The following is a 12,353-nucleotide window of genomic DNA, read 5'->3' as shown; positions in this document are numbered from 1 at the left end:
CATGCCATATTCCTTTCTTCAAGTTCTTGTGCACTAAGTTTTTGTAATTTCTTCTTTTGCCAATATGATAAGCCGAGTGGGCACCCTGGCTATGATTTTGTTTGAAGCAATGGCAATTCTTGTTTTACCATCTGCACTCTCAAATTCTTCTCTTCAGATTCGGTACTTGATTGACTTGCCTCATCGCCATTAGTAGCCAATGTCAATACTTTAATTGGCTCCTTCTCATTTGAGATCAAATCTGAAGTAGCACTCTTACGGCCATCTTTTTAACACGATAAATTTGTTTGACCACCTCTTTCTTGTTCCTTGAGCTCCGGACCAATTCCTTATGATTGAAACGGTCTTTGACATGTGATTGTTCAAATGTTGATCTTTTTAGAGCTGCATAATGTTTGTGAGATGGTATAAAATAAGATGAAGAATGCACCCTTGTATCGTACTTGTCCCACGATGGATATGGATTTACATGGTCATAGGAAGGTATCCATGGCATTGGCATTGGCGGCACAAAATATGGATATGAATATACCACATTAGAATTCTCATTTTGCCAATACCAATCCTCAGGTTTGCGCCTAGGGGGTGATCTTGATGCTTTTCCATTAGTTGGCCGATAAGCACTTTTCTCTTCACTCTTCTTTTGATATTTATCTAATAATTGTGCAAAATTGACCTTGGATTTCTTGCACTTGTGCTTATTGCGGCCTTTATCTCCTTTGTCTTGACTTGCATCGATCTTTGAATTTTCTTGTTACCCCCCTAGTCCTTGGCGTCTTCATTGTTTCTTCGATAGAAATCATGCCTTCAAGAATATTTTCATTGTGCTCTTGAATAACCTTTTTACTTGAAAGCTTGATCCCATCACCTGTAGTTTTTACCTTCTCATCTTTAAAGGAATCGTCTTGAAGCAGCCGATTCAAAAACCTTTTTCCATTAGGACTAATCAGAATAGACTGGTCATCCCTTGGTGTTTCAACAAATTTTAATCGTCCTTTATCAATGGCCGATTTAACTATTTGACGAAATATGTTGCAATCCTCAAAATTATGCTTGGACGAATCATGCAACTTGCAATACATTCGTCCTTGGATTGATGGCTTCACATGGTGATCAAGAACTTTAATGTAATTATTTTTCAGCAACAAATTAAATATTTGATCACACATGCTTGAATTGAAGGTATACTTCTTATTTTCTAGCCGATCTTGGTGTGCAAACGGCTTTGGAGTTGAGCAAACGAATGGTTCAGATTTAGAATCTCCCCATTTGGCTATGCATTGTGCTTTACACCCTATCTCCGATGTATTTGGATAAGATATTATATTAGCATCGGATTTTTCAAAAGAATTTGACCTTGGCTTTAAATTTCTGAAACGAAAATAGTTAGAATACACATGTCTCAATTGAGATCAAGTGCAAGCCAAGTAAGAAACAAGCAAAGCTACCCAATTAGATATGAAATTTTGATAAAGCAATGGGGAAAACTTTGGCTGCAATAATAGGTCACTATCGGTCTTTATAAATGGCACAATAGACTGACCGATATGTTCCATAATAGTTTTATTGCTAACAAGTAAATTTCCCTTCGTCATTGATCTTTCAAAATTACTTATGAGAATTTCTCTTATAGATGCATCAACAATAAAGCTGCGACCAAATCGGAAGATAGGTAAATCACTTGCTAGACATGCCATTTCAAACATGTTGCGAGAGCATGATGGTTGCGTTACTTGAACGATAAGTTGTTCCTCTTTCGAATAGCTCCCCAACACCTTGTCATCCTGTTTTTCTAGAATAGATTCGGCATACGTAATATTTGATTCTGTCTTTTCAATAGCCGAATTAACTTTATTATCCGAATCACCATCTTTTTTGATAATTCTATCCACACCCATTGCTTTCACTTTTTGGCATAATCTAGCTTGGATTGCAGTAGAATTAATAGGCTTTCCCTCTTTTATTAATTCATGTAGAACAACATAGCATTCATCCCAAAAAGACGTAAGATTTTTCTTAATGACCCAATCTAGATAGAATTGCCCCCCGACACTTTCGGTAACGATATGTCACCAAAATTCTGTAATTGTGTTGGGGGGACATGATATGCCACGGTAGTAGGTGAAGGCATTTGTGCTCCTGTAGAAGTTTCACTTATTCGTCCATGACCATGAAGGTGGGGAGCCGAATTATGGACATCAACAGTTGCGTATGGTGCCAGAAAATTAGTAGCATGAGGTGTAGCATATGATGTTTGAGGGTAATTGGCCGAATAACTAGTAGTAGCATGGCCAATTCCTCTATCCACCGGCATGTTTGGATTAACCAACTGCAAGTTATTGGCCGATGAATAAAAAGTTGAAACACTTTGTTGCATCCTATTGGAAGTTCTTACATGGGGTATCTCAACTTGATTAACCAAACTCATCATGTTGTTCATCGGCATATAGATTTATGGGATTGCCGATGCATGGGAGTTGGGATACATATGTTGCATGTTGCTTTGTATATGTCAAACCCAAGATGACGATCTCTTCGTAGCAAGAACGGGCCGGAGACCATTCAACGCTTCGTCCCCAGCGGAGTCGCCAAAAAGAGTGTTCGCACACGAACACGTCACCGTGTACCCTCGATGCCGGGGGTGATGCACCGCAGCTCGTGTCGAAGGAGATCTGACCGGCAGCGCGATACGCAGGACAACCGGCAGATGCTTTTGTAGACCCGAAGCCCCGCTTGCCCGGGAGGGACCCCGTCAGGGCTCGCGGCGGCTATGGGCTGCTCCAGGTCGATTCGCTCGCCCCTAGAGCCTCGTGGATCCACAGCCCTCCAGCGTGAAGAACTAGCGAAGAACGAGAAGAAAGATACACGGGAGAGATAAAAAGTAGATGAACACAAAAAAGTAGTAGATTGATTTGTTCAATTGGTGTTGTTTCAATCAGCCCTCACCCCCAACATATATAAGAGGCGGCTGGACTTCCCGTACAAGCAAAGGATTTATCTAGGCTTTCCTTACAAGAAAATTACATCAATTCACGTCCAAAACCCTAGTCAAATTCGGACTGGTTTTATCCGAACTTTCCAAGACTGTTCGGTTTAAACTGGCTGTATTTGAGGGTTCTTTTTGCGGTGACAAACTACCTCGGATGAAAATGAGCCCAAAAGCAATCTTGACCGTTTCGACGAGACGAACAACTTTCATGTTGAATGTTTTTTCATCAGAGGTTATCTCGAGGGTCAAGTCGCTCGTGCAAGACAGCTAATTATTCACGCAGCACATCAGACATACCCACATATGTGTCTCGTTCCGGGCGTCATATTTTTTCTCACTAGAGGGTCACGCTGTGCGGGCTCTAAATTTTGCATATGACCTCGTATTGAGACAATCTTTATGTCAAAATCGATCGTTTTGACGAGACGAAGACAATTCATGTAGATCAGTTTTCAATATGGGGCAGTCTAGGGGTTTTAATCAGCCAAATAGTGTTCTGAATACAAAATCTGAGTACTTCGAACACAACTTCGGCCTTAGAGATGATACCGGATGACTATGGCCCAAATATCAAAGTTTTTCCTTTTGACGATACGGAACTTTCTCACTTTGATCACTTCTCCATTTGAGGCCATCTTAATTAAGTTCTTCGCCGTGCCAAAATCTGGTGTCAACACCTCCATGCCGGATGCTTGTCAGGTGATCCCTGCGATCAAAAGTGATCGGGCAGGCCAACCAGCGGTTGAACTTAGGGGTGACGGGCTCTACGGTGCGTATGTCTCGGAGTGCATGTTTGCTTCTCCTCTTCGTCACGTGGATCATGTTTACTGTTTTAACCTCTGGTGGGAATTTTTTCTGTCCTCCAATGCTTTGCTGGCGAGGTTCGTCCTCGTCTTTGCTTGGTGTCTCCCTCCCCCTCTGTTCGGCGTTTAGCTTACCGGCATGCTTGAAGAACCAGCATTCCCTGTGGGTGTGATTTGCAGGTTTATTGGGGGTGCCATGAATCTGACATAGTTTGTCTAGGATCTTGTTTAGGCTGGACGGTCCATCTCTACTGCCTTTAAAAGGCTTTTTCCGCTGACCTGGTCGAGAGCCCCTGAATCCTGCGTTTACCGCCATATTATCTGGGATGTCTTCTTTATTTAGAGGCTTGCTTTTACTGCATCGTGGTTTTCCATTACCATCCCTGACTTCAGATGTGCTTGGGTCGCTGGTGCTACTACGGGCTAACCAGCTATCTTCGGCCATGCAAAAGCGGGTCGTGAGGCTTGTCAGGGATGCCATTGTTCTCGGTTTTTCTTGGCCAAGGTGTCTGGCGAGCCATTCGTCTCGGACGGCGTGCTTGAAAGCTGCTAAAGCTTCGGCGTCCGGACAGTCGACAATTTGGTTCTTCTTAGTGAGAAACCTGTTCCAAAGCTTTCGGGCTGACTCTCTGGGCTGTTGAATTATATGAATTAAATCGTCTGCATCCGGAGGTCGGACATAGGTCCCTTGAAAATTAGCCCGAAAATCATCCTCGAACTCCTCCCAATTTGCTATTGAGTTTTCGCGGAGGCTTTTCAGCCAGTGCCGAGCTGGTCCTTTAAGCTTGAGGGACAAGTACTTGATGGCGTGGAGATCGTCTCCGCAAGCCATATGGATATGGAGGATAAAAGTCCTCAATCCAGACCCCAGGATATGTGGTCCCGTCGTACGCCTCTGTGTTCACTGGTTTGAATCCTTCTAGGAATTCGTGGTCCAGTACCTCATCGGTGAAACATAGGGGGTGTGTGGCACCGTTGTATTTGGATGTATCATGGCGTCCAGATGGTTGCAGTATTCAGTTTTTATTTTGTGCCGAAGCGTGCTTCCTAGATCCATAGATGGATCTGGTCATACTAGATTTTTGGCGCAAGTCCTCACGTAGATCGTGTGTTGACTTATGTGCGGTCTTGTTAGCCGCTCTATCACGGTCACAAGGTGGTTGATCCGGCCGATTGGCCGTTTTATTTTTCGGCTGTGTGGGCTCTAAGGCCTCATCGTCGAATTCAGGTAATAGCTTGTGCTTTGGATAACTCTTTGTGTGGTAACTTCCACCATACTTTTCTTCGTTGTCGAGCACTTTGTTCCACCTGTTGTTGAGCGTATTTTGTGCGGCCTTAAGCCTTTGCTTCTGTTTCCTCAGACTCCTCGTTGTGGCAATAAGCTTGCTGCGGAGGTTCTCTTGTTCCAAGTGCCTTTCCGGGATGATGTGTGCATCTTCGTCTGGACTGTTTTCCTCCCCAGAGGGGGGTTGATGAGGTTTATCTGCGGCGTCGTCGTGTTTGGACATTGGATCTGTACTATGCTCGCCGTTTGCAGTTTCATCGTGCTCTGCCGCCGGGGCAATGTGGTCGTCGTTTCCTCTGGAGTCGACTGGAGTGTTATTTTCTCTTGCGCTGTTATCGTTGTTTTTGCCAAGGCGGGATTTGGAGCGGCGCCTACGCCGACGCTTTGTTTGCTTCTTGGAGGGGTCATCCTCCGCTGTCTCCTCATGTTCCTCATCATCATTTTCTTTAGGGGTATCCACCATGTATATGTCATGTGATGAAGTGGCTATCCAGTGCCCTGTGGGCACTGGTTCCTGTTCCTCTCCTGCATCGTCGTCCATGCCGTCGATGTCTTCGGAGTCGAAATTGAGCATGTTGGTTAAATCATCGACAGTAGCTACTAAGTGGGTGGTGGGTGGGCAGCGAATTTCTTCGTCGTCCGCATCCCCTTCTAGCCGGACATAGTTCGGCCAAGGTTCTCCTAAAAAGGAGAGAGACCTTAATGAATTTAGCACATTGCCGAAAGGCGAGTGCTGAAAGATATCCTCGGAGGTAAACTCCATGATCGGTGCCCAATCGGATTCGATAGGCACGGACGCAGGCGGCTCGGAGCCTATGGCCGGGGACGAATCCAATGGTTCGGCAACACGGCTCTCGCAGGGGGTGAAGCCAGTATTCGGCTCTATTGCCACTGAGAGTGCAGCCTCCATGGCGGGGTCTATCCACCCGTCCTCAGATGGCGCACTTTGCTTCATATTAAGGGCCAGAGTAGTTGTAGATGTGATCTCCTGAACACTGTCCGATGACAAAGTTATGTCATGCTCGTTGTGATTGTGCGGCGCACATGACATGGGATCGAATCCGTCGAAGATCAAGTCTCCGCGGATGTCGGCAGTGTAGTTTAAGTTTCCGAACCTGACCTGATGGCCAGGGGCGTAGCTCTCGATCTGCTCCAGATGGCCAAGCGAGTTGGCCCGCAGTGCAAAGCCGCCGAATACAAAGATCTGCCCGGGGAGGAAAACCTCATCTTGAACAACATCGTTACCGATGATTGAAGGAGCCATCAAGCCTTTACGGTGACGGCACAGTGGAACTCTCAATGAAAGCACCATTGTCGGTGTCAAAATCGGCGGATCTCTGTTAGGGGGTCCCGAACTATGCGTCTAAGGCGGATGGTAACAGGAGGCGGGGGACACGACGTTTACCCAGGTTCGGGCCCTCTTGATGGAGGTAATACCCTACGTCCTACTTGATTGATATTGATGATATGAGTATTACAAGAGTTGATCTACCACGAGATCATAGAGGTTAAACCCTAGAAGCTAGCCTATGGTATGATTGTTGTTCTACGGACTAAACCCTCCGGTTTATATAGACACCGGAGGGGGCTAGGGTTACATAGAGTCGGTTACAGAGGAGAAGATCTACATATCCGTATTGCCAAGCTTTCATTCCACGCCAAGGAAAGTCCCATCCGGACACGGGACGAAGTCTTCAATCTTGTATCTTGATAGTCCAACAGTCTGGCCAAAGGATATAGTCCGGCTGTCCGGAGACCCCCTAATCTAGGACTCCCTCAGGAGCTATACGCGAGCTATTGATCTACAACATAGATATGCAAATACTATCAGGACTAAGTTCATGATAAATTAAGTTCAATTAATCATATTACTTAAGAACTCTTACTTAGATAGACATCCCTCGATTCATCTAAATGATTACGTGATCCAAATCAGCTAAACCATGTCCAATCATCATGTGAGATGGAGTAGTCTTGAATGGTGAACATCTCTATGTTGATCATATCTACTACATGATTCACGTTCGACCTTTCGGTCGCCAGTGTTCCGAGGCCATGTCTGTATATGCTAGGATTGTCAAGTTTAACGCGAGTATTCCGCATGTGCAAAACTGTCTTGCACCCGTTGTATGTGAACGTAGAGCTTATCACACCCGATCATCATGTGGTGTTTCAGCATGGTGAGCTGTCGCAACGGTGCATACTCAGGAACACTTATACCTTGAAATTTTAGTAATGGATCATCTTATAATGCTACCGCCATACTAAGCAAAATAAGATGCATAAAAGATAAACATCACATACAATCAAAATATGTGACATGATATGGCCATCATCATCTTGTGCCTTTGATCTCCATCTCCAAAGCACCGTCATGATTTCCATTGTCACCGGCTTGACACCTTGATCTCCATTGTAGCGTCGTTGTCGTCTCGCCAACTATTGCTTCTACTAACACATAGTGATAAAGTAAAGAAATTACATGGCGATTGCATTTCACACAATAAAGCGACAACCATAAGGCTCCTGCCAGTTGCCGATAACTTTTATGAAACATGATCATCTCATACAATAACGTATATCACATCATGTCTTGACCATATCACATCACAACGTGCCCTGCAAAAACATGTTAGACGTCCTCTACTTTGTTGTTGCATGTTTTACGTGGCTGCTACGGGCTTCTAGTAAGAACCGTTCTTACCTACGCATCAAAAACCACAACGGTGATTTATCAAGTTTGTTGTTTTAACCTTCAACAAGGACCGGCCGCGGTCAAATTTGATTCAACTAAAGTTGGAGAAAAAAGACACCCACGAACCACCTTTATGCAAAACTAGTTGCATGTCTGTCGGTGGAACCGATCTCATGAACGTGGTCATGTAAGGTTGGTCCGGGCCGTTTCATCCAACAATACCGCCGAATCAAAACAAGACATTGTTGTTAGCAGTATGATGATCACCGCCCACAACTCTTTGTGTTCTACTCGTGCAAATCATCTACGCATAGACCTGGCTCATGATGCCACTGTTGGGGAACATAGCATGCAATTTCAAAAAAAATTCCTACGCTCACGCAAGATCTATCTAGGAGATGCATATCAACGAGAGGGGGAGAGTGTGTCCACGTACCCTCGTAGATCGAAAGCGGAAGCGTTAGTTTAATGCGGTTGATGTAGTCGAACGTCTTCACGATCCAACCGATCAAGTACTGAACGTACGACACCTCCGAGTTCAGCACACGTTCAGCTCAATGATGTCCCTCGAACTCTTGATCTAGTAGAGGGTTGAGGGAGAGTTTCGTTAGCATGATGGCGTGGTGATGTTGATGGTGATGTGATCCGCGCAGGGCTTCGCCTAATTAAGCACTACGACGCTATGACCGGAGGAGTAAACTGTGGAGGGGGGCACCGCACACGGCTAAGAGAACAATTGATGTGCTTAGAGGTGCCCCCGCCCCCGTATATAAAGGAGGAGAGGGAAGTAGGCCGGCCTAGGCGCGCCCCCAAGTGGGAAGGAGTCCTACTAGGACTCCAAGTCCAATTCGGACCCCCTTCCTTTTACCAGAGAGGGAAATGGGGAAGGAGAGGGAGAAGGAGAAGGAGAAGGAAAGGGGGGCGCCGCCCCCTTCCCCACTCCAATTTAGACCCTTCCAAGTGGGGGGCGCGCCAGCCCCTTGTGGGCTGGTGTGCGTCCCTCCCAAGGCCCATGTGGCCCATAACTTTCCCCAGGGGGTTCCGGTAACCTCGTGGTACTCCGATAAATACCCGAAACACTCCGGAACCATTCCGGTGTCCGAATACTATCATCCAATATATCAATCTTTACCTCTCGACCATTTCGAGACTCCTCGTCATGTCCGTGATATCAATCGGGACTCCGAAGAATCTTCGGCCACCAAAACACATAACTCATAATACAAATCATCATCGAATGTAAAGCATGCAGACCCTACGGGTTCGAGAACTACGTAGACATGACCGACACACATCTCCAGTCAATAACCAACAACGGAACCTAGATGCTCATATTGGTTCCTACATATTCTACGGAGATCTTTATCATTCAAAACGCAATGACAACATATGTTATTCCCTTTGTCATCGGTATGTTACTTGCCCGAGATTCGATCGTCGGTATCCTCATACCTAGTTCAATCTCATTACCGGCAAGTTTCTTTACTCGTTCCGTAATGCATCATCCCGTAACTAACGCATTAGTCACATTGCTTGCAAGGCTTCTAGTGATGTGCATAACCGAGAGGGCCCAGAGATACCTCTCCGATACACCGAGTGACAAATCCTAACAAACACCTTCAGAGATACCTGTAGAGCATCTTTATAATCACCCAGTTACATTGTGACATTTGATAGCACACAATGTGTTCCTCCGGTATTCAGGAGTTGCATAATCTTATAGTTAGAGGAATATGTATAAGTCATGAAGAAAGCAATAGCAATAAAACTTAACGATCATTATGCTAAGCTAATGGATGGGTCTTGTCCATCACATCATTCTCCTAATGATATGATCCCGTTCATCAAATGACAACACATGTCTATGGTCAGAAAACTTAACCATCTTTGATTAACGAGCTAGTCAAGTAAAGGCATACTAGGCACACTTTGTTTTGTCTATGTATTCACACATTTATCAAGTTTTCGGTTAATACAATTATAGCATGAATAATAAACATTTATCATGATATAAAGAAATATAAAATAACAACTTTATTATTGCCTTTAGGGCATATTTCCTTCAACATGTTGGGTTGGTATCTCAGAACACGAAGCAGAACATTGTCTAAAGGACATTTATTATGCATCAAAATCAGACTCCAAAAATAATAATCAAGTACAACAAAACTGATATAAAAGATCCTGTTGGCATCAGGACAGAAAGAAGATACCCATATTAGTGTCCGCGATAGCCATACTGTAAGAGGCTCTTTGATACGTAGAATGTTATTTCTCTGGCTAGTGCATAATAAGTTGATCTTAGTCAGACTCAGAATGTACACTGTAAACCAGTGGCATGTGAAAAACTCCCCTCGTTCTTAATGTTTTGGAAGAATGGCTAGTTCCTGTTCTGTCTTAACTTACATCCTACGCGATGTGTATATACAATGTACTAACACCTTTTTTTGTCTAAGGATTCAAAAATAGATGGTTTAGTGCAAATGAACTTTAGGAAAATGCAACTGAAAAACTTAGTCCTTCTCAGTGGCATAGCTAGGGGTGGACAGGGTGGTCCATGGACCACCGTGGAATTCCGCCGTAGCTTATGTATAGTGTAGTAAAAAAAATACTGTTTTTATAACAAACAAAATTTATGTAAATATTTCTATTACCAGACCACCCTGGCACATCGGGCTGGCTACGCCACAGGTCCTTCTAGAGTAAGATAGGGGCACTCATATAACACTGCCAACACATAGAAAAAGCCTTGAAATCATTCTAAAAGAAATCAACTGACCTGTCAGCTGAATCTTGTCCCCAGGCTTTGAGTTGCATAATAAATTACTGCAGACACCATTCTTTGAAGGGTCCTCCTTGCTAGTTTCATGATCATAATAAACTGCACGGCGAACACATAAACTGGCGGTCTTTTAGTCAAATGAACTCCCATACCTAGTAGATGCGATCGAATACAGACAGACATCATGTGGGTTTCCAGGGTTCTTTGGGTTCTCTCCCTGACAGATGCCCAATGGGTTCAGCGAGTGACAAAGATAGATGGTGAACACAAGGACATAGCATATGTAATGAATAGATATTTGGTAATTCTCCTATAAATAAAGTCAAGCAGCATACTCAAATCAATGTCTATAACTTCAAACATAATTTCATTCAGTACAACATAATTTGGTATGTTTATCCTCTTATTTAGTAACACAAAGAGTCTCCTGTTTCAGTAAACTGAAATCAATGCATACAGTTTTAAACATAATTTCTTTCAGTACGTGATAGCTTGATATGTTTATCCTCCTATTTAATAACACCAAGAGTTCCCTGTTCAGCATTCTAAGAGAGGAAAACTGCGAATGGTGAAAAGGGCTAGACGCTTACCAGAGGAATAATCCCATAGCTCTGCCCCTCCCAGTATGGCATATTGCCGTCATGGTAGATGACGACATGGCACGTCTCTCCGAGTGTGTTGGGGTCTACTGCCCGCTCGATCAAGACGATGGTGGCCGTGTAAGGCCCCTTGGGCTTGTAGGTGGAGGCGACTCCTTGGTACTCTCGAGGTCGAGTGGTGTGACGGAAACCTTGCTCTTGCTCGACTGCAGGACAGCCCTACAGACATGCCTCCGCTGCGCCGCGGCCTTGCTGTCGCACGCCAATGCGGTGCCGATTCATTGATATGTTGCCGAAGCTGAGATTGTTGCTACCCTGAAATGTAACAAAGGGCAAAAAATTAGCGCACTGTTGGTGTTGGGAGCACCATATGACAAGGCTGTGAGTTGGAGATCTGTAACATATCACGCAAGAGCCCTAAGAAATTCCTGAATGTGCATGTATGTACGTCTACTGATATGTGCGTATGGGTAAGTGATGCTAGCTAATCTGTGCAATCCAGGTATATATATAGCACAAAGCCATAGCCAGAGCACTAACGAATACTAAACCTGCTCCCTGCTCGAACAGATTCGTCCAGCTGTGCAATCAGATTCCAGTGCCCAGCAAAAAAGTAGAATACCTTAGCATTGTCCATAATGTGACGGCAAGCAGCAGAGGAAGCAGCGATGGGGCAGGTCATTTTTCGGCGGGGCAACGACGTCAGCACAACGACGTCAAGACCGATGCGCCCCGTGAGAAGTGTAGCGTCCTAGGTCAAGGCCAATGCAACAGTGTAAGACCGGTGCGTCCACGGAGCCGAGCACGACACCCTTGGCCAGTTGGCCGGAATATTCGGGCCCCAGTCGCCTCCGTCCATCCTCCACGACCGGGGGCCATGGCGAGGACCTCGACTAGTCGGCTGGCAACACTACCGGAACAGGGTGCTACCCTGATGGCCAAAACAATGCCGACGGCCCCCATCGGCCTATTCGGAGCTATGCCGACAGCCAGCTCCTGGCCATCGGCGTGCTAAGCCGACGGCACCCGTCGGCACAGAAAGGTCGTCGGCCTAGCTACAAGCACGCAGACAGCTGCCGTCGGCATACACTGGCCGTTGGCATACTCGTGGGCCCGGCGACCCCGCTCGTGACGGGCGGCTAACGTCGTCAGAGCTATGCAGACGGTGGAGACGGGCGGCCGTCGGCATAGGTCCGCATG

At 45.3% G+C, this 12,353-nt stretch overlaps 1 pseudogene; it reads right to left on the bottom strand.

The window, feature by feature from the left end:
- Nucleotides 1-12,116, bottom strand: part of LOC119315971 — a 60,026-nt pseudogene extending 47,910 nt beyond the window's left edge.
- Between the last annotated feature and the right edge of the window lie 237 nt (nucleotides 12,117-12,353).

Source organism: Triticum dicoccoides, chromosome 6A (assembly GCF_002162155.2).
Source record: "Triticum dicoccoides isolate Atlit2015 ecotype Zavitan chromosome 6A, WEW_v2.0, whole genome shotgun sequence".
Lineage (NCBI taxonomy): Eukaryota > Viridiplantae > Streptophyta > Magnoliopsida > Poales > Poaceae > Triticum > Triticum dicoccoides.
This window is presented reverse-complemented; position numbering and strand designations above follow the sequence as displayed.